This window comes from Balaenoptera physalus (genome assembly GCF_965194825.1).
Source record: "Balaenoptera physalus genome assembly, chromosome: 12".
Taxonomy (NCBI): Eukaryota; Metazoa; Chordata; class Mammalia; order Artiodactyla; family Balaenopteridae; genus Balaenoptera; species Balaenoptera physalus.
Window position 1 is genome coordinate 65,221,723 of NC_138897.1, and position 23,479 is coordinate 65,245,201.

Sequence of the window (23,479 nt, forward strand, 5' to 3'; positions counted from 1 at the left end):
TGGCCTTCTTCAGCGGTAACCTGCCAATCTTATTGCTATGGATGGAGTGGGTGCAGGAATGCACTTGTGTCGTTGCTGACTTCCGTGCTAGGACGTGGAATTCATGTTCTGATAGTGACACACGGCAACTCCTGGGGAGTACAGTGCAGGAGAAAGGAAGACTCCAGGGTGAAAGGTTTAAATCAGTTTTAAGGTTAGGGTTGAGGAAGTTTCTCAGGAGAGATAAGGTGTGGGCAGTGATTTCAGGAAAGAATATCAACATTTTCTAGACGGTCAGTGTAGTAAAGTAGAGGTAATATGGCTGAGGGATTTCCAGGGGTTTAATAATTGTAGGGTGTGCCATTGAGAGTGGGGGTGGGATTGGGGGAGGGTTTTGGGGAGGGGTGGAGAGAGGGTGGAGTGGGAAGCAAGCCCCTCCACAGAGGCAGCCAAGAGCCACGGAAGGGTTTTGTAAAGTAGAGGGTTATGGTCAAGGGGCAATTTGTGAAAAATTAATACCAGCTGAGTCTCCAGCTCTGGTGATGAACTCCATGGCTAATTTATACCTGTGCTGTACCTTAAACTTGAGTGAGACTGCGGGAGCTTCCTGGAAAGAAATGGGTAGGGTCTCCAAAGGACCCTTTGGCAAGTCCTTTGGACCCTCAACCCTCACTGCCCCCCCCCCTTGATTAGTCACATCTGCGCTGGTCCTGATGCTGTGCCACACACAGCAGGGACCTCCCCTAGCAGAACTTCTCCCTGGAGCCGGGGAGGCAGGCGATGCGTCTCCAGGTGACCTGTTTCCCTCCTGCTTGCCTGAGCCTGGCTGGTGCAGGACCTGGTCGGAGGAAAGTGAACTAACTGGGTTCTGGCTGCTCCAGCCCACAGCCGACAGTTGGGATCACCAACGAAATCAAAGGTAGTCCCCTTAGAATGGGTCCTCTCTATTTCCTGGGGCAGTCACCTACGAAAGCTTCCCCCCCCGACACTGTGAAATGCACTTTGCTTTTTTTTGTGTGTGGCTTTGGGGAAGGAACACTTAGAATCTGTCCGCAACAGACAGTGATCTTGAATGTGGAGGAAATTAGGATGAGAGAGCCCCTAGGTTTCCTGCTGGAAACTGGCCCCTTGAAAGCTTCCCCAGGCCCCAGAGCTCCTTCCCTGGGAGCCCCACCCTCTCCCTAAAGACTCCAGTGTTCACGTGTGGCCAGGCTGCTGATTCTCCGTTGGTGACTTCTGCTGCCGGTGCCACCGTGGCCAGTAGGGAAGGGGAAGTGCTTTCCCTTCGGCTGCTCTGTCCCGAGCATCGGTCAGACCCTTCCCGTGGATTCTTGGCTGGACACAGCAGGCTGGCATCTGCAACCTGGCTTTGCCAGGGCTTCAGCTCCAGTGGAGGGAAGTGCAGCGTGGGGATCCTGCAGCAGGGCAGGACCTACCCCTGGGGCCTCTGCTGACCCCTGCCTGTCTCCCTCCCACCCCTGTAGCGCACCCCCCGCCCAACCCCTTAAGTAGACCTACCTACTCCCAGCCAGACAGAGGGGACTGTTGACTCTAGGAAGGAGGAGAAGTTCTGGAACCCTGGTCCAAATCCTACCTCCACATTTCCTACCAGGACTGATCTCAGTACAGGTGAAGAGCCGGCCACCCTCTGGAAGTGCTCATCCCTCCCCCAGGACCCTAGTCTGGCTCTGTGGCCCCAGCAAGGCTATGCCCTGGTAGCCCAGTGTGGAGCACTTCCCACGGTCTGGATTCTTTGGAGCCAGACGGCACCTGTGCGGTACAGGGACAGCCTGGTACACATTCCTTCTCACGCTATCTCCATCGAGAATTTAGAGAAATGCTAGTGAAACACAAAGAAGACCTTCTCCTTGGCACTGTTGTCAGAATAAGCTCCCCGGAGGAGGTGGGATTTCTCAGTGTCCCGCAGGGCAGTATAGGCTGTGACATTTCCACAGGGCGGTGTCAGGCTGCACAGGGCCTCATCTGTCCTGGTGGATGCACAGGAACAGCCCCGTCCGCGGTGGTCTGATGGTCACCAGCCCAAGGGCAGTTGGAAGCCATCGTGTTTGTGTGCTGGGGGTTGCTGTGTTTTGATTTTTGCTCCATAGTACTCTCTTTCTTTGAAAAAAAGATTCTTTAGTATTAAAAAATTTCCTTTTCTTGCTCATTGTTTTCTTCTCTCCTTTTCTCATTTCTTTTTTTCCATTTTCTTTCAGTAACTAGTAAGACTAGTCCTATCTAGACTAGCAAGGTACATTGTTCACTTCACTTGTAATTGAGGAGGAGATAGAGTAAGAGTTTGGGATTAACATATACACACTACTATACATAAAATAGTTAAACAACAGGGACCTACTGTATAGCCCAAGGAACTCTACTCAATATCTTATAATAACCTATAATGGAAAAGAATCTGAAAAAGAATATATATACACATGTGTATGTATAACTGAATCACTTTGCTGTATACTTGAAACTAACACAACACTGTAAATTAGCTATACTTCAATTAAAAAAAAATAAAATAAAATTCAGTTGTACTTTGTAGTTTCCTGTCCAATTACTAAGGTTAAAAGCTTTGCCTTGGGGCCTTCCCCGGCGGTCCAGTGGTTAAGACGCCGCGCTCCCACTGCAGGGGGCACGGGTTCAATCCCTGGTCGGGGAGCTAGGATCCCGCATGCCATGTGGCACGGCCAAAAAAAAAAAAAAAAGCTTTGCCTTGCCATTTACAATACAACAAGACACCACCTCAAAATACGGCTGTCTCTGGGGATGTGGTGAGAGGAGAAAGACCTCCTGGTCCCAGTGGCCTTTGTCCAGGCTGACTTAGAGCAGGACAGGCACCTGCTGTCAGGTGCACGGTCTGGCCCAGAGGCATGGGAGCAGACCTGCTACGTTACGTAGCGCTGGGCTGGCTGCTCGCTGGAGCCTCTGGGTGAATGGATTATCACTGTGCTTTGCAGACTTCAGTTTTTCTTCATGGATCTATGCCACATGCTTAAACATGTCCATCTGTCTGTCTGTGTTAAACACGGAGATACAGGTCTTCTCCTGCTCCTGTTGGTAGAAGGCTTACTGTCATTTCACATGTGGTGTCTGTCAGTGCCGCGGGGACCAGGGTCTCTGTCTGGCTTTTAAGAGGAAGTGGCAAGGAGCCAGGATGTGGAACTGTGTGGCATCCCTAATTTAGGTGCAGTTTATCCTGAATAGGATAGAAGTTAATTGCTAAGGCCCTGGTTCCCAAACTGTGTGCCAGGGCACCCTGGAACATTATAACAAACATATAGGGTATTGCAGGATCTTTATGTTTTCAAGGGAAACACAGCAATATGGGCTGGACACCATGCAAGTGACTACCATCAAGTTGTTTAGATACTTAATAAGCAGAGTGAGGAGGTATTTCCTTTGGCCTAGGGGCACCATGAAAAAAAAAAATCACTGAAACACTGAGAGTGATGTGAACGGAGAAAGTTTGGGAACTTTTGCAGTCAGGGAACAGTGAAGGCCCTTTAGAGCCAGGTGTGTGAGGGACGGAGTGAGAGAGAGAAGAAAATGCAGATTTGGCAGCTGGGAAACTGGGTCAGAATGACTAATTTAACAGGCATCCAGCGTGGCTGGTAGCCACCGATCTCCGTGGTGCTCCGAACTAGAGATTGCTGCCCTTTCCTCCGACGTGAGAGCCTGACACTCCTGCCCATGCTGGTCACCCTGCTGCTGGGTGTAGGGCACTGCCCTACACCCCTCAGACCAAGCGTTTTGCATCTGTCTTCTTTCCGCAGGATTCATTCATCCAATGAATGCTTCTTGGCTACACCTGCATGAGGAGACGACAGTGAGCAGAACAGACAGAAATAAATCCCTGATGTCTTGAAGCTTACATTTTTCTGGAATAATATCTAATAGGATATTATCGGTGTTTACTGTGAGCCAGGCATTATTCTAAAAGCTTTGCATATATTAACTCATTTAATCCTGACAAAACTTGTTCCATAAGTATAATTAGTTTTGCCGTTTACATGCTTCTGGTGTAATGGTGATGACGTTGAGACCATTTCACTGCCCTTACTCATTGGCTGGCATCCTTGGCGACGTGGTACCAGTCAGGCAAGACAGCAGCGTTTAGAGTGAAACGTGGCCCCTTTGGTCTGTTTGCACGTATCTCTCTGCTTCTCTGATTGGGTCATGTGAGCCTGCTCTGTATTATCTCACAGCGAACCACACCCTTGACTTTGTCTACAAACCCTGGTGTCTGAGCGTGTCCTCATCTGCATGTGTGAGATTTACGTTTCAGACGTAATGCAAGCCGCATTAGCAAAATGTTAAGCCTTTCAATGGGCACGTCCCCTGGTAATGTGTCTTTCTAGGACTTAGTGTAAATACAACACGGTGTATTTAGGTGGATGTCAAACTGGCAGTGCCACCCAAGCAATTTCTGATCACACTGAAGAGTGGTTTACTTGCCTGGCGTGTCGTCCTGCGAAGTCAAGGGCTGTGACTTCGGTAATGAGAGTTGGACTTGGTAAAATGGTTTTCTCCCATTTTTTTTTTGCTGGGCTCAGTGGTTTCCTGGAAAAGCAGAGTCAGCAGAAACTAAGAAATTAAAGGTGTTGAACAGTAGATAGTTGTATCCAATGAAATTTCCATGAAATAACAGCTCATGCTGTTGTTCTTTTTTTTTATAACTTATGTAATACTTGCTCATCATAGAAAATACAGAAAATTATATAACAAAAGTAACTGCAGTCATATCGCCCAAAGAAAACAACTCTCTACTTTTGGACATACGTTCTTTTACTCTTTTTCCAGGCAAAGATATGCTTCCCTCTCTTTAACAAAATCTTATCATGTGTTGACGATGTGCATTGTGGTTGCATTTGGTGCAGAGTAGCATAGACGTATGTTCCTCATTATTACTGGCAGAAAGAAAGGCAAATTGTCATCTCCTGAATCTTAGAAACAAACCCAGTACTTCCCTGGGCCACACATTCCCCTCCAGTCTGCTGTCCTTCCTTCTTTTTCTTCTCTTGGCTGTGGACCTGATGTCATTAAACATACCCGTGGCCTTGTAGCCCTTCTCAATTCTTCATTAAAATTCACCTAATGACAGAGGGGAAAGAAAACGTGTCCCATCTTTACCCCTTTGCTCTAGCACCTCCCACGGCTGAGCGCTGGTCCACAAGTCTCTCTCTTCTAGAGAGCAGATTATTTGCGGTCAGGGACTGTCTCCTATACATCCTTTACCCTTGCAGAATAGTAAGGGTTCAGTAAGCGTTTGCATTTCCTTCATGCTAGGGCCTTGCTCCAGGGCACCACGGATCTTGGTTGGGCACAGTCACTGAGTGCCCACAGTCGCCTGAACTCTGACCACAGAAGCCAAAGGGAGTCAGTCCCCACTGAGCATTCAGGGAGTCTGCCTGCCTCTTTACCAGGGCCCATCCACATGGTCGTACTGGGGTGGATTTAATTTCCCACGTGAACACATGTGCCCATGATAGCATCTGCATATCCGTCATGGACACATGTGTCCTGGGGTTGTCAGGGAACATGGTTTTCTCCCAGTTGTGGACATTGTCAGTTACCTGCCCAAAAATCTGTAGACACATTCTGCTTGTATTGTACAGATGCTTCAGGGGTTCCAGAGAGGGGCCAGACATAGTCCATGACCACAGGGAGTTCACAACCCAGAGCAGGTGGCGATGCCCGACACAACCTGTCAAAAGAGCTGAGTCATTTGGGAAGTTTTTAAAAAATTGTGTGTGTGTAAATACGTACACGTGTGTATCACATTTATATCTGGTTCCACCTCATATTCACGAAAATCAAATGGGTGCAAGGATCTGGAATTGTAATGCTTCTCCTGGTTCTGATGAGTAACATGGTTTAGGAGCTACTGAGTTGGAATTTGTAGTGCCAAGCAAAGTCTATGAGAGGGGAGGTGGAAATCTGAAAGCCACAAGACTGTAAAATCCTTGAAGCAGGGCCATACTTCTGCATCCTCATGTGTGCAGGGGCCTGGACCTCTCCCCCCATGCACGTGGGAAGGCCCTTCGTTCGTGAGTTCTGTTGAACTGAGCTGAGCGTGATAGAATTCACTGTGTTATGCATCTGGCAAGAAGGATGCTGTGTTTTTCTAGACTGAAATAAGGAGTCAGAAAGATTACAGGGAAGGGGATCATTCCAGTCTAAAGATAACCCGTGTTTTAGAAGCCATCTCAGGACTCTGGGATATATAGCCAGCCCTGTTGGTGCTACAGTCGCTATAATAACTGTGCTGGTGTATTTAGGGTTCTTGAAAAGATAAATGAAGTAAAAGGTATGAAGTCTATTTGTAAAAGAAAAATAGTTACAGAAATGAATGATGGCATCCTGTAAGTATTTCAGTAATGAACCACTTTTCCTCTCTTTTTTGTTTGGCCTTCAGTAAGTTCTAGCAGTTCACATTCAGTACTGCTGAGTCCCGTGGTATCAGAGATGTGCATTGACTATAAAAACCAAATTGTATTTTGAAATCAAAATGAAATGATTTTCATATTACCTGCCATTTGGATTATCTGTCCTATTGTTATCATAAATAATGAAAACCTGAATGTAGATGATAATAATAGTGATATCTTTGTGACGATGTGTCTGGTTCAAAGCACTTCTGTGTTGAGAGGAACAAACAAAATAATGTATATAAATGTTGGAGACATTTTTGTGCATAATATTTTCAGGAAACCTGAAAACCTGAGTACATAATAATTATACATTTGCCTGCCTTAGAATTCAAGATGACACTCTCTTCAGATTCAACATAACAATAGATGCATATTTTACTTCCAGGAAAATACTAGTATGTTCTACCTTACCTAATCAAGGTATTTATATTCCAGAAATAGGTGGCCAAAATTAGATTGCTAATGTAAACTGGAATTTTTATATCATGGGCTTATAGATACTTGGAATATAAATTGCAAAATTATATGTATAAGTAGCCCAAACACGTGATTGTGTTATGTTATTGAGGTTTGAAAATATTGCTATGAGATCATTCATAAAGATGTCTTAAGTCGACGTGACATGTAAATCTCAAGAGTATCGTCAAAGATCTGCAAGATCATTTGTAAGACCCTAGAGTATGTGTAATTGTGGGTCTCATGCACTGAAATCCTTTCCTTTGGTCATACAAAGGAAAAAGTAAAGACTTCTTTGTGGTACTTCTAAAATTTTTCTATTTCTAGGGGAAACTAGATTGCTCCTTCTTGGGAAAGAACTGCCTAACCAGGGTCCTGTCTCCCTTGGGAATTTGTATTTTTCTTCTTTTCTTTTCCTTTGTTTCTGTCTGTTTACCTATTTATCTATTCACGTTTGCCTTCATTTTACTGTTGAATATTTTAATAATTGAGTATTGATTATCTTCCTTCTTTATGTCCACGTAGTAATGAAATAATCATTTAACAAGTATTGTCTTACACTTTATCGAATGAATGTTCTGGTTAACTTGGACCTAAATGAAACGCCTCCTTTCTTCCCACGGTTGTGAGTTAAATCTCATTAACATAGTTCAATACACTTTTTTGATTCGATAAATGTAATATAACAGGATTTAGCCAAGGTGCTTTGCAGATATGCAGCCCTTGGAAAAGGTGGGCCAACTATACTTATGATACCTAATACAACATAGATGCTATGAAATAGTTGTAAATACAATGGAAATGCTATATAATAGTTGCCTGAACATGGCAGATTCAACTTTTGGTTTTTGGAACTTTCTAGAATTAAAAAAAAATATATTTTCCAGCCAGTGTTGGTTGAATCTGTGATGCAGCACAGAGGGTCAACTGTACTTAAAAATTTCAACTGCAGTGATAGGATTTGTAAGAGATTGGCTTGAAATGTATTCTTTGAAGTCCCAGAATAGGGTTTAGGCAGAATTGTGGTATCAGGTGGGGGAGAATTTAAGTTTCTTAAAAGTTCTGGACAATCACAGTCTTCAACCTTACTGCACTTCGTTTGGAGGAAAATACACACTGCTTTTATTGTCAACAAGGGCTGGGTTGCAGTTGTCAACTATTGATTCTCTGTACTGGAAAGTGGAGCAGTGGTCTTAAATGTTGCCAAAGGTAATTTATTTTTTACTTTGAAATAAAACCTTTGGGGAGCAAGTCTGCCTTCCTTATCCTGTCAGTCTTACGCCAACACAAAAATAAATTTATTTTCTGAACGTTTCAATTAACATTACAGGCAGGATCCCTGACTGGCAGAGGGTGGCTTCCTGAGTTTTAAAGTTTGTTCTAGATGACTTTGCGAGGAAAAAAATATACATGTGATTCACTAAGGAGTAAGTTAAACTATTTATTAGAGGATGCATATGCACCTACAGTCATCAGGCAAATTCTTCTCTTGAGGCTTTGGGGAGAGATCCTGTGGGATGGGTCTGTGATAATCTCTCTGTCCATCTACCTCCAAAAGTTCACAGGGAAAGTAATCCAGATTTGTCACCGTTCTGGCAGGGTCTGTGCTGGGAAAGCATTGGCAATGTGTCCATTATTTTCAGGATTTGGCTTCCTGTTCCGACGTCAGAGTTTGCTGTAGCAAGAAATTGACAAATGGTCAGAAATGTGCCTTCGGTGATGTGCCCCTGTGATGTTGTGTATTCTTCAGATGATGAATTGGCTTTATGCAGAATAAAAGCCATTAGAAACATATGGTATGACAGTTGGCGGCAGAATGTGTTTGTTTTGTTGTAACTCCGGAAGGTGCTACTATTTGGCGTTGACATGCCCTTGAAAATCCAAGATGCTTTGGTCAATGTGTTTGTTGTGTTAAACTTCATATAAATTTTATTGGGAGATTTATTGTACGAGGCAGGCTTCCCTTCTTTGTTTTTAAATTTCAAGTTGATCTGAGATGAAAGGACAAGATGCAGTTTTTAAAGCACAACTATGAAGGTACTTAGAGAAGCTGTGTGCAAAAATCAGGTTCATCGCTTTTTAGTCACGTGGCATTATTTTAAGCCCCTTGAGTTGAAAAGCAGATTATACAGAAAGAATGTCTATCAACGCTGAAGCTCCTGGTAAGTTGTAAGTGATCATAATGTAACTAAAATTGTATAATTCAGAAAAGATATAAGGGTTATTCTGGAGTCTCTCTTCTGCTTACTGTTTCTTTACAGAATAATTTTATTTCTAACTTTAGGTCAGACAGATTAGGGCATTTGGGGCTCAAACCATTGCTTAATGAGAGGCACGGTCTGCACCTGATTATTCAGAGAGGCATTTGTAGATAATCTGGCACCAGAGTTGCTTAAAATACTCTGACATAAACTGCTTCTGAGGGTACCAGGGTAAGTAATAGTTAAGCTTTCTAGAATTCTGAGAAAGGAGTCACTCTAAGAGTTTAACACAGGAAGTGCCAACGTTTTGAATTTAGCTTTATTGTGAGGACTTCTTTTTCTAAAATGAATGATGTATTCTTCTGATGCTCAAAATAGAGATACGGTGAACATAATTTGACTTTCCTTGTTGATTCATAATTCAGAGACCGAGTTCCTGTGAGGGGTTGTAACTGTGGGTCTAGTTCCTGGAGCAGGTTAGGGTACCCAGAGATGAAGAGGATACTGCCCTAGACTAGCTTCCCCACAAATGCCCAGCGTGGCCCCTTCCTTTTTCCTTCAGAGTCACTTTCACATAAAGGTGGGTGAAGCGTGAGACCAAATGATCCTCTGGTTTGAGAGATTAATTTGTAAGTAATAATTAAGGGACACAAGGGTGCTATTTATAATTTTATAAGAACTACCGGTATAAACCAGGACTGTCCGGGGAAAATCATGGTCATTCCAGTAATAATTAGCAGGTGTTGAGCATTTAACTGCAGCAGTATGCTAGGCGCTAGGGGCATTATCTCACTTAAGCCACAGGACAACCCAGTGAGGTGGGCACTGTTGCTTATCCCTGTGATGGTTAATGTTATGTGTCAACTTGCTAGGCCATGGTACCCAGTTCTTTGGTGAAACACCAGTCTAGATGTTGCTGTGAAGGTATCTTTGGATGTGAAGGTATCTTTGGGTGTGATTAACATTTAAATCAGGGAACTCTGAGTAAAACAGATAACCTTCCATGATGTGGGTGTGTCTCATCCAATCAGTTGAAGGTTCCCTGAAAAAGGAATTTTCTTCAAGACTACGTCATAGAATCCCTGCCTGAGTTTCCAGCCTGCTGTTCTGCAGACTACGACTTGCCATCCCCCAAAATTGCATGAAACAATTCCTTAAAATGTCTCTCTCTCTGATATATACTACGATATAACCAGTGTACACTATTGGTTTTGTTTCTCTGAAGAACCCTGACTCATGCAATTCCTTTTATACAGACGTAACAAAGGCCCAGAGAGGTTAATTAAACCATCTAAAGTCAAGTTAACACTGTGCATAGATGGAAAATATGAGATTTGAGCCTAGATTTTTGGACCCCAGGTCTCAAGCTCTTTACTGTTAAGCTCTGTTGTGTCTTAAGAACATACACAAAACAACCACAAAAAACCCTCATGTGATTTTTGTTTTGTTTTATTTATTTATTTATTTATTTTTGGCTGTGTTGGGTCTTCGTTTCTGTGCGAGGGCTTTCTCTAGTTGCGGCGAGCGGGGGCCACTCTTAATCGCGGTGCGCGGGCCTCTCACTGTCGCGGCCTCTCTTGTTGCAGAGCACAGGCTCCAGACGCGCAGGCTCAGTAGCTGTGGCTCACGGGCCTAGTTGCTCCGCGGCACGTGGGATCTTCCTAGACCAGGGCTCGAACCCGCGTCCCCTGCATTGGCAGGCAGACTCTCAACCACTGCGCCACCAGGGAAGCCCGTGATTTTTGTTTTAACTGGTCTCTTTCTTGCTGAGACTCTTCGTTGTTACTGAGAGTTTTGAGCTGTTTCTGAACATCAACCACAGCCTTTGTGATGATTTTTTTTTTAATCAGTATTACAGGCACAGATACTTCTCATGGAGACTATGCGTTCTTCAATTGCCCTTACACACACTTTGTTCAGGGCATATGAAGGAATATCCCTGTGCATTTTTCAGAATTTCTGGTAGGTGTTTCAGGGGAGGACCCACTCCTACTGATAGATTATCTTTGTCATCATCAGTTAGCGCCAATTCAGAGGTGACACAACAGGCTGGCGTTTCTCAAACCTGCTGGAATGGGTAACCCTCTGGACCTAATATTGTACCAGTCATGAGAAACATTCAGACTTTCCCTTGTATATTACAGTCATAGGTACATTCCTGTATGGAATTTATAATCAAGATTAACATTTTGAGGCACAGACGTGTGCATGGCTCAAAACAACAATCATTATGATCTCTCACCGTTTCCGTGTGTCATGAATCTAAGACATGGCACAATGGGAAAGGCTTGTCTCTGCTTCATGATGCTGGGGCTTTGGCTGGAGGTCTCAAAGACCAGGGCCTAGGGTTATATGAAGGGCTGTTAACTCCCGTGTCTAGCAGTGGATGCTGGGTCAGTTGGGGACCTCGTGGGGCTGCTGTCTGGAGCACCCACGTGTGGCCTTCTCATGGGGCCTGGGATTCCTCCCGACACGGCGACCATGTTCCAAAGGCAAGCATCCCGGTGGGGAGAGGTGGGCACTGCGTTGCATTTTATGACCCAGCCTTGGACATCATGCAGCATCATTTGCACTGCAGTTGCAGAGGCCCCCCATGTTTAAGTGGAAGTAAACAGTGAAGGCATGTCATCACCGCCTTTTAAGGAAGAGTTTCTGGGACAGGATATATACTGGTGTGGCCATCCTTAGAAAATGCAGTCTGCCCAGTGTCCTGGGACCAGAGCCCTTCATATCACATCCCTCCTGTAAAATACTCTCACTTCCTCCCCCAGGACCTATAAGTCTCATCTTATAAAAGCATCAGCTCAAAGCCCAGGATCTCACTACCTAAATCAGATTCAGGTGTAGAAGAGGCACCTCTGGTGTGGTTTTGTACAGTTCAAGTACAGATCTTCTCAGTCTGAAGTCCTGTGAACTAAAGGACAAGTTATCCACCCAACCCAACCCCGGCCAACACGTAATGGTGGGGCAGGTGTAGGAGAGCTGCCTGTAGAGCGTCCTATCCAGAAAGGGCTGGAATGGCAAGCATGGCAGGATCACTTGTCCATAGAAGCTTTGAATCACCACCTGGCATGGGCGGTAACTACTTGATCACAGCTTAGTCCTGTGACCTAGGAATGATTCTTCATGACTCTGGTCTTCTGTGTGAGTGCTCTGGCTCTTCCATAAGAGCTGGAAGTTGAGTTGTTTTCCCAGCCTGATATCTGCTTGCAGTAGTTTGGGTGTCCAATGGCCTCTTTCCATTAGAATCGTTTCTGTCCTGTTTAGTCTGAGCTGGCAGTGTTTCTATCAGCCCAGTTTGCTTAAAACACCTGAATCTTATTGAGGTTCACTGCATAGGACCGAAGCCACACCCATAAATGTCTCTGAGATAAGCCCTGGTATGTCACCCTTAAGGTGTTTAGAGGCAGCACAGGATCTGTGAGGCGTGCCCGCAGATCCTGTGCCTTTTGTCTGCAGGCACGGTTCTCCAAGGCTCTGATATACATCTTTCTGGGATCTTATTAAAGGGTTTTATAGTGTACCCTTAGCTTCATCAGTCAAAGTTGTTTTCCAGTGGAATTCATTATTATCTTTCCTAGAAAAGAGATAATACAAACTGTAAAAGTTTGAGGTTCTGAAATTACTTTTTCCTGAAACAACAATTAGAATATGACCAATTGTGTTCAAAATTGTTGTACCGCATGAGCTTTCACTGGGTAAATCTTGGATGAATGTGTGACACCTGGAGAACTTAGTGAAAACATGAAAAATGTCCATACCTACAGGCTTCACAGAGGCTAAGTTGGGTGTTCAGTCACTTTTTCATGAAGAGATGGACCCTTGTATTCTCACTCATGCAAAAGCATCTCACTTTCTCATGACTATACACGTCCTGAAGGATTTTCTTATGATTAAAGATGTTCTACGTTCTTTCCCGTAAGCATCTTTGCTATAGACACCTTGGCCAAAGACATTTTTGTCATATAACTAATTGGCCATAAAGCAGTTTTGCTGTGAAAGATAAAATAATGAAAAATAAAAGAGGGGCATTAAAAAAAGACATAATGAATCATGAGAAATGAACAAAAATTAAAAAGACTTCATTGCAAAATACAAAATATTTGAATACATTTAAAATGTGCGTAGATTCATGGCAAAACTGTGCGAATAATTTTGTTTTATTTTCTGGGTTGTACTGAAGCACTTGTCTTCCAAGTCTTTTGTTCAGAGTGTTCTGTACTTTTTTTTGCTGTTGAGCCATCATTTGGCATCGCACTTTTTCTTTTTCCCTGAAATGTCTTCCTTCATTAGAAGAGGGATCAGTTTCCACACAGTGGGATGCATGTTTGTATGATCTTTGTATTGCGTTGTGAATGCACACTGCTGTGTGTTCTTCACACAGACAACAGACACTGTTGCATGGCTGTTGGTAGACGTTCCAAAGTTCTGTGGGAAACGTGGGTTCAACTCTGTGCCTTCCAGGCCCTCAGCCTCTTTCTTCTCCAACGTAGTGTATTTCAAAATAAGAACCAGCTCTGGGGGCAAATCATACTCATCTGTCAGCTCAATAAGACCATAAATAATGTCGCTGACTAGAAGAAATATTAATATGTTTCAACCAGTTGAAACCAAACTGTCAAACCAAAAACCAGTTATTTTATTTTGCCTTACGGCCAATTCATTATGCAGAGAAAATCTTTGTGGTGAAAATGCTTGTAGCAAAGATGCTTATGGCGAAAATACTGGACTGGAATCAAAACTTTTTTTTTTTTTTTTTTGGCCACACCACACGGCATGTGGGATCTTAATTCCCTGACCAGGGATTGAACCCACGCCCCCTGCAGTGGAAGCGCCGAGTCTCAACCACTGGACCACCAGGGACGTCCCAAAACTTTTAGTTTGTGGAAATTTTTCAATACGCTGAAGCCTAAATATCTACGGGATCAATGTAACAGCCTGATTAGCGATATTCTTCTGTAGCTATTGATTTGTCCTTTTTATAGTTATAGATAAAACTCCCTTCTACTATGAGGTTGGCAGTACCTTTTTTTTTTTTTTTAAATAAATACCTGAGGTGTTTTTTTTTTTTTTTTTTAACCCCACATTTGTTTTATTTTTTATTTATTTTATTTTGGCTGTGTTGGGTCTTCGTTTCTGTGCGAGGGCTTTCTCTAGTTGTGGCAAGCGGGGGCCACCCTTCATCGCGGTGCGCGGGCCTCTCACTATCGTGGCCTCTCTTGCTGCGGAGCACAGGCTCCAGACGCGCAGGCTCAGTAGTTGTGGTGCATGGCCTTAGTTGCTCCGCGGCATGTGGGATCTTCCCAGACCAGGGCTCGAACCCGTGTCCCCTGCATTAGCAGGCAGATTCTCAACCACTGCGCCACCAGGGAAGCCCGGCAGTACCTTTTTTATGTTTGCCTTTTATCTTGCAATAGCAGACATTTAGAAACAGGAGTTCCTTTTCCTTCTTTCTAGAATCCCTGCAGGGTCCACAGTGTCCGGAGGTATGACACATTGTTGCAGGTTGGGTCTCCTGGGATGCAGACTGGAGCTCCACTCAGCCATTCTGAATAGTTGCCGCTGCTCCTAATTCTAATCCCTAATCTTACCAGGGTTTCTGGACCTGTCACTAATATTGGTCCCTCTTCCAAATACTTGTCCTTTTCCTTATTTCTACTGTATTTTATGTGAGCTCTGGGGCTTCTTGGATAACCTACGCCCTATTCGATCTCTCTCCCTATTTCAGAGTAGCACTTTATTCTCAAGAACAGAGCAACCAACCAGGTTTCAACTATGAATCTTCGGAAGGCCCCTTAGAATTTAATCTGTAGCTACTTTTCCAGTAGATGCTTCTTGACTGTCAGAGTGCTGTTTAGGTTTGAACGTAGAAGGGTGTTCTAGTCTACTTGCTTGGTTGTAGTTTCTGAAACCCAAATCTAGGTTAATCGTAAATGGGAATTTATTGGTTTATCGAGTTGGGAGTGGAGGGGGGTGGAGTATGGCTTCAGGCACAGCTGGATCCAGGGGCTCAAAACAATGCCAGCCAGGCTCTGTGGTCCTTTCTATAGCTCAGCTTACTTCCCCTTATGCTCTGGCTTTGTTCTCAGGCAGAGTTTCTTCCTGTGGTATGAGATACAACGAATGACAACCCTAAGCTTATCCCTCAACAACTCCGTATGGAAAAGGAGGAGGGACCTCCTTTCTCCGTTTCAGCATCCGTATTATACATTTCATGGAGAGAGTCACATACCCAAACCCAAATGATGCACTGATGCACATGATGCGTCATTACCAGGGCGTGGAGAATTCTCGTTTGCCAGCCAGAGGCCTCTGCTCACCTCGACTGACAGACTGACCCAGACCCTGTGCAGTTGGAGAGTCCCCTCAAAGGAGGGGATGCTGGCAAACTCAAGTGCCTACTGTCACCCAAGAGGGAGAGTGGCTACTCACATATAGAGGACTATTTCTAGAGGGAAATGGACAAAGCAGAAACGGTCAAAAGCTTCATATCACAGTTCCATTAGCTCCAGGAGTCAGAATTTGCATACAAATATATTGCTTTTCAAGATATGTAGACATGATATACACACTACTATATATAAAATAGATAACCAACAGGGACCTACTGTGTAGCACAGGGAACTATAGTCAATATTTGCAATAACTTGTAAGGGAAGAGAATCTGAAAAAGTTATATATATATCTATATATATCTAAATCACTTTGCTGTACACCTGAAACTAACACAACATTGTAAATCAACTAAAAAAAAAAAAACTAAAAAAAATGTAGACATAGGGTTGCTTCATACTCACATTGTATTTACCTCCTTCATTCTGAGATGTTCACCCGCTTCCATTCCCTCCTCACCAGACTATGTACCTATGTGTGCGCCCAGCCTGCAGGAGGCTTGCATAATGTCTGCTGCAGGAAATTGAGACCAGAGAGTCAAGGTTTTTATTTGCATCTCTACTTAAATAAGTAGCATATTTCAGAGTAAGATGGGCCAGGCAGCGCTGCGAGATTTTGTCGTTCTGTAGTCAGATGAAACAGTATGAAAAATACTGAATTTAGTTTAACCATGCAGGTTGTCATGTTGCTGATAAACTTTACTCATGCAATAAAAGGAAAACCACCATATTTCACATGAAAAAAAAAAAGATGTGGGTTATTGTTATCTAATGTCTGTTTTCAGTAAGTTTTGAATACAAGGAATTGCTTAAAAGTGAAATTTGCTTTAGGGAATCCCTTCTTTATACAGTAAGGATAAACCTACTGTTTCTAAAATGAAATATTTGCATTTTTCTTTTAAAACGATGGTAATTTATTGAATGAAGTAGCACATTAGTTTCTGGAAATTAAATAGCTCTCCCTGTAAATGTGGCGAATTTGCTTATAAATAAACTCTCAGGGGTGTTTCAGCCTTGATTCTGGCTTAGGAATGGGAAAGTCCTCAGTTCTTTTCCTCTCTAGTGCCACAGGGGAGCGTCTGCCTGACCTGGCTCCATCTGAGGTGGCATCTGCCTCATTAATATATATATTTTTTTGTCGAATATGTTACACCCAGAATGATTCTGACTTTCCCTCTTACCTGTGAAATGGCTTTTCCTCCAGTGGCCAACTGTGATGTTTTGCTCATTTCACTTCGGGTGAAATCCTGATGCCTGTGATTGCAGGCACAAAGTCTCATCATTTTCAGCGGGGATCCAGACTGTTTCAAGTTATCAAGAAAGTGCTCTTTTCTCGGAGACTTCTGGTGTGTGTTTTAATGACATTCTCCCCAGGCCTTCCTCCTGTACCCCATGCTCACTCCCTGCCCTCACAATCTTTATTAAGGAAAGAGAATGAATCCTAGATTTGTCTTTTTGAGAGTATATAGTTGAAATATTCAGATCTGGTAGATCTCTAAAAATACATATGACTCTAGCTCCGATTCTTGAGTAGGAGATGAGAGTAAATGCTGGCCAGTGCATCCTTCTGGGCATGATGGCACCAAACACAAGGGGGTTTTTATGCTTTTAGTCTGTGTCTCAGTTTAAATGAAATGAATGGAATTGGGCTGTCTGTTAATTTGTGTCTTTGTGGCTATGATATGTAGACTTTTTGGAAACACCTTAAAATAATGAGGTGCCGGTGAGAGTTGTGGGGCAATAACTTAAAAGAACAGACTAGCCACACTGCAGAAATCAGCAGTGAGATGCATCTTTATCCAACAAAGATGGAGTGCAAAATATAGGAATGAGAGTCAGAGTGACCAGAAGTAACAGATTCAAGGGAAATTTCCAGTACAAACCATGGAACTGTCTTTAAGAATGCATGGTATGACAGCTGCTACTTACATTCATATTTATTGTAATAATAATAATCATAATTGTTGGCTAACATATATTGAGGGTTTACTACATATAGTAGGACGTACTTTCCTAAATACTTTCATGTGTTTTGTTTACATCCTCATGGCTACCCATGATGTAGGTGGTAAAATGATCCCCATTGGACCAATAATGAAACGGATGCTCATGCTGTCCAAGTTCTAACAGCCAAGATTTGATCCCAGGCTATCAAATTCCAGACACGGGCAATTCATGCACCTTCACATCTTGAATAAGAACTTGCATTATATACGTATGTTTATAACAATTTTGTCCCAGTGTTTATTTTAAAATATATGTAATTTGAGAGACAACAAAATGGGGACTTGAAATTCTGGGCTTTGTTCTTGAGCTTTTAAATGACAGTGTAGGAATCCCATTTCCAGCAGTGGCCAACTAGCTTATTTCAGACCATCCTTCATGTCGGACAACTAGATAATCTGGTAGGGGCGAGGGATATCAGTTTCAAAGCATTGGGGTTTGTAAGGCAGCGAGAATTTGTGGGGCTAATATTCCAGGGAGAGGGCAGCCCCCAAAAATGGGCCCAGCATTTGGTGCAGCTTTTCCCATCCAGGCATTTGCTGAATCAGAAGTGTCACCTGGGAAGCTGGAAAGAGGACCAGAGCTTGTTGAAGACAAATGAAGCTTTGGAGTCCCATCCTGCCAAGGAGGAGGAGCCCTGGTACACAGCTGATGCTCTCAGTGGGGACCCCAAAGCCTTCACCGAAGGAACAAGAGTGAACCTGAGAGAGACCAGTTCTCATAGAAGCTCTGGAATAAAGTAATTTGTTCCTAACCCATCTGTCTTCCACAAGAAAAAAAAAATCCTCCTTGGAGGAAGATAACATCAACTGGAGCCTTGAATTTTCTCTATAATTTTTCATTTACAGTGTTTAAAAAACAATTAAAAAAACCAGGTCTCCACAAACATAGGATTTAACTAAAAATCAATAGGACAAGGAGCATAAAAATAGAAACCGTTAAGTGATCCAGATATTGGAGTTATTTAACTTTAACGTAACATTAATCAAAGGACTTTAACATAACAGTGATTGAAATATTGAGGGAATAATTAAATGACAAGATGGGAAATTTTCAGAGAACTGATTCTATTAAAAAAAATCAAATAGAAATTCTAGAATGACAATCTGTATTAATGTAAGTTAAAAAAAGAAAACCCAGTGAGTTGGTTTAACAGAAAATTTTACACAGCTGAAAGGAGAATTACCCAAATTTGGAAAGAAAAAATATTTAGTTTGAAGTTCAGAGAGGAAAAAAAAAGAATGAAAAACAGACAAGACATAAGTAAGTGAAAGGTCTAGCATGTATAATTGGAGCCCCAGAAAGAAAGAAGACAGATAAAGGGGCAGAAGTAATATTTGAGGAGATAATGACAGAAGTGTTTTCAAGATTGACAACATCAAGCCACAAATGTAAAGAAAGATTAGGAACCTAAATAGAGTAAATGCAAAGGGAATTTGAGCACACTGTAGTCAAACTGCTAAAAACCAAAGACACGAAAAAGTCTTAGAAGCAGCCAGAGAAGAAGGACAAGTCACCTTCATAGGAACAGCAATAAGACTGACAGCTCCCTCGCAACAGAAATGACAAAAGCTAAAAGCCAATGGATTGACATCCTCAAAGTACTAAGAGAAAGTATTTACCAACTCAGAGTTCTACTTCCAATGAAGATGAAACAAAACTACTTTTATCCAAAAAAATGAGGAAATCAATTACCAGCCCCATTGCGCTAAAGGAATACTAAAGGGGGTTCTTTAAGCAAAAGAAAAATGACCCTAGATAAAGAATGAAGGTGCAAGAAGCAATTAGGATTAATGACAAGGGCAACTCTAAATAAAAACCAACTGTGAGAACCAAAGATAATAGTAGCTTTTGGGGTCTCACATAGAGATTTAAAATGCATGAGAGTAACAGCACATAAGTCAGGAAAAATAAAATTGAATTAGAAGTATTTTAAATTTCTTGAGTTTTGGGGTAAGTGGTGTAAGTACAATCGATACTGAACTTCAGTAGTTCAGGGAGCCACATTGTACTCTGGGGTGATCATGAGAAGAAGAGAGAAAGAATGTGTGAATAACAAGCTACTGGCATAGAAATTCAAATAATAAAAACACTTAATCTGTAAGGGGGCAAGAAAGGGGAGAAAAAGGAACAGGTGGCTTATTAGGAAGTTTAAACCCAAATATAACTAAAATTATACTAAATGTGCATGAGGTAGATCTCCACTTCCAAGGCAGAGATTGTCAGATTGGATAAAAAGGACAGGAAAACAGTTCTACTGCTTACAAGGGACATATCTTAAATATAGAGAGAAAGGGTAAAAATAAAAAGTTGCATCCCCGAAACCTAAGAAAAGCTAGCATATTAGACCGAAATCAGAAAAAGTTGACTTAAGGCAAGAGGCATTAGTAGCAAGAGGAAACTTTACACTGGTAAAAGATTCAAGGTAACAGAAAAATAGAACCGTTTAAAATGTCATCTACCTAATGGCATAACTTCAAAATTTTAAAAAGACAGCATATTACCTAATATTCCGGCGGCTTGACTGCAAAGAATAGAATTTGCCAAAGGCACAACAGATAGCTGTCAGGGCATTGGGAAAATCCTGGTAATAGCTCCATCTATATGTAGCTTTCAAATTCAGCCCGAGTCACTCCTTTCCACAGTTCCTTTCTAAGGAAATGGATATATTCTGTCATCTCAGCTGTGTAGTTGATGGCGTGTAAGGGAGGGCTCAATGTGAGGTTGGAGAGAAGAGACTTGGTCGGCCTTCCCAGGGGCTGAAGTTGGTGATGTGTGGGCCACACCTGGGAGCTTCAGATAAAGTCCAGAATTGGTAGTAAGGCTGCTTCCTTTTGTGCCATTAGTGGAAGTCTTACCAGAAATACATGGACTCCAGAAGTAGCCGGTAAAGAGAAAGCATCCAAGAAGGGTGAAAAGCCCAGCTTCCCTCGTTTTTTGGTATCTCACCCAGTGCATCGAAAATATGAGCAACTAGAAAATCTGCACTGGGTTTCTGAATCTCTTCTTTCTTCTGTTTCCCATATTCCTGTTATTCTTTGTCTAATGAAAGCATCTCCATTGACTAGATGTGATGAAGACATGTATTTGCCTTTGGAAGGTAAATATAGAGCTTGAAAAAAAAAAAAGTATTCTTGAAAGAGCTTAAAATAATATTCTTTACCAAGCCAATTCTCATTAGAACTGCTGTTGGCCACCAAGATAAACAGCTTCAATCAGGGAGCAGTTTTTTCTAATCAGGTTGATAGTTTTGAACTTCAATGAAAACTGATTTTGTAAATTGTTAGCTGGTGGGATTACGTTTTCAGTCTGGTTGTCTTTTTATTCAAAGAAGCCTAGCTAATGAGAGCAGGTGTTGGAGAGAAAATGAACCATAACATTATCTTTCTCTATCTGTTGGACCTAGACTGCTGAATTGGCCATTTGTTAGAGTGCATTTTAGGATTTCCTCCAGAAGTTCTATAAAACAGAAAATTTCAACAGAAATATTAGTCTTTATATATCATAAGAGAATAAAAGAAAACAATCCCTTTAGCTAAAGGAAATGATGGATGCAGTTGCTTGTAAACAAAGGGTTGTCTACCTTTTTCTTTTTCATTGTCATTCTTCTTTTACCATGTGACCTCTGGTTTTTATTGCTGAAATATAGGAGAAATAAAAGTGTATTACAAAAAGAATTCTGTGACCTTCCAATTCTGGTCTTGTACTTCTTTTTTCCTCTTTTGGCTAAAGTAGAAATAATAAGGATCTAGTGTGTTACCCCTTTACACTTCTGTGAAGGTTCTCCTTAACGTTTGTAAGAATCAAGTGAATTCTCTTTGTAAAATCTTGACAGGTCTTGTCAAAAAAAATTAGTGTGAAAAATGTAATGGAGCCTAATTTTATTTTACTTGAAACTCCATTAAGGATTGCAAGTTTGTAGTATAAGATACTGGTAACCACTTGACAGGGCAGTTACCAGAACAGAAATAGCCTTTTGCTTGCTTCCTATCCTTGAAATACTATTTAACGATGAATCTAATATCTGGGGGTGTACACACAAGATTGTTAGCATTTGGTCACCTCTGAGCCATGGAATTAAAGGTTTGAGAGAGTGGGAGACTTTTTTTATTTTTACTTTTTAAACTTTTTGACATATTAGATTTTTTTACACTGATGTGTTATTTTTGAGGAGGGATTTTTAATGACGTAGAAGTTTCCTGTGTAAACATTATAGTATAAGGAGTATGGAAGAGAAGCTTCTTTTCTTATTGTTTCATGCAGCAGACCAGATTTTTGGTCTTTGTTTGACAGATTTGTTTCTAAGGAAATGATTTTTGATAGTTAACCATTTTACACACATATCCTTGGAGGTGAGGTAGCAACAGCCCCTGCCTTCAGATGTGCAAAGCCCACTCCACAGCCCTCCGCACGTGGGCGCCTGAGCAGGGAGCACAGCCTGGGGCCTCTTGTGTCTGCAGAGCAGAACCACTGGCCTCACCCTCAGTGCACACTCAGGCCTGACTCAGGCCCCCAACAATGAGCTGTGCAGGCCCCAGGTCCCAGCCTGCTGCCCCGCCAGGGACGGAAGCTAACTCACACCCCGTCCACTACTGAACACGTGCCCAGTTCCGGCCGTCCTGTGAGCCTGACCAGAGAGCCCAGGCGGCTGCAGAGCCCGCCCTCCAGCCCCACCTGCGGAGGAACCCAGCCAGCCGTCGTCCACCTGTTCCCGGCCGGGGCACAGCCCCCATCCCTGTCCTCTGAGCTCAAACGGATGCCTCCCCCCAAATAAACCCTAACAGCAGGCCCACCTGCCCAAGGGCTTTACTAGCAGACACGCCCAGAAACCCACGCCCAGCTGACTGGTGAGGAACTGTCTCTGCCAAAGCAAACTGCACAGCCTGGAAGACAAGCCCCACTGCTCAGACGCATAGATTCCAACGTGAGGAACCAGGGATCATGAAAAGCCAGGTAACTATGACACCAGCAAAGGAAATCAATAAAGCTCCAATGGCTGACCCTAAAGAAAGAGTGAATTATGAACTGTCACACAAAGAATTCAGAATAGTCCTCTAAAGGAAGCTTAATTAACTACAAGAAAACACAGACAACTAAACGAAACTAGAAAAACAATGCATGAACAAAACAAGAAGTTCAACAAAGAAATAGCCACCATCAAAACAACCACAACAATAACAAAAAAGCCCTAGAGTTCAAAAATACACTAACCGAACTGAAAAATTCAATAGAGAGTTTCAAGAGTAGACTGGACCATGCAGAAGAAAGAATCGGTAACCTGGAGGATAGGACACTGGAAATTCCCCAGTCAGTGGAGGAACAGGAAAACAGGAGGATAAGAGAGAAGAAAGTGGGGGTGGGGTGGGGGGAATTATGGGACACAGTGAAAAGAAACAATATTCGCATTATGGAAATTCTAGAAGGAGAAGAGAAAGAGAAAGGGACGGAAAGTGTATCTGAAGCAATAATGGCTAAAAACTTCCCAAATGTGGGGAGAGAAATGGACATTTCAGATCCATGAGGTCCAAAGGTGCCCAAATAGGTTGAACACAAATAGCACTACACTGAGACACATTAAAATTAAATAGTCAAAAGTCAAAGATAAAGAATTTTAAGAGCATCAAGAGAAAGAGAGACGTCACATACAAGGGAAACCCCATAAGACTATGAGCCAATTTCTCAACAGAAACTTTTCAGGCCAGGAGAGAATGGGATGGTTTATTCAAACTACTGAAAGAAAATAGCTGTCAGCCAAGAGTTCTATACCCGGCAAACCCATCCTTCAGAAACACAGTAGGGATAAAGACTTTCCCAAACGAGAAAAAGCTGAGGGCGTTCATTACAGCCAGACCTGCCTTACAAGAAATGCTAAAGGGAGTTCTTTAAGTAGAAGTAAAAGAATGCTAATTGATATGATAAAAAACATAAAAAGGTAGTGTAAATCTCCTTGGTAATGGTAAATATATACCCATTGATGCCGCATTATGTTAAATGGTACATTTAACTTACT

At 42.5% G+C, this 23,479-nt stretch overlaps 1 protein-coding gene and 1 long non-coding RNA gene across 7 annotated transcripts in view; one reads left to right on the top strand and one right to left on the bottom strand.

Moving 5' to 3' along the window:
* PTPRM (protein tyrosine phosphatase receptor type M) overlaps nt 1–23,479 on the top strand; it is a 745,633-nt gene that overhangs the window by 227,375 nt on the left and 494,779 nt on the right. The window lies entirely within an intron of this gene.
* LOC309639593 lies at nt 10,510–22,208 on the bottom strand. Its single transcript, XR_014251773.1, has 2 exons — nt 14,459–22,208; nt 10,510–14,098 (listed from the first exon to the last, which is right to left on the bottom strand). It is a non-coding gene; the product is annotated as an uncharacterized lncRNA (long non-coding RNA).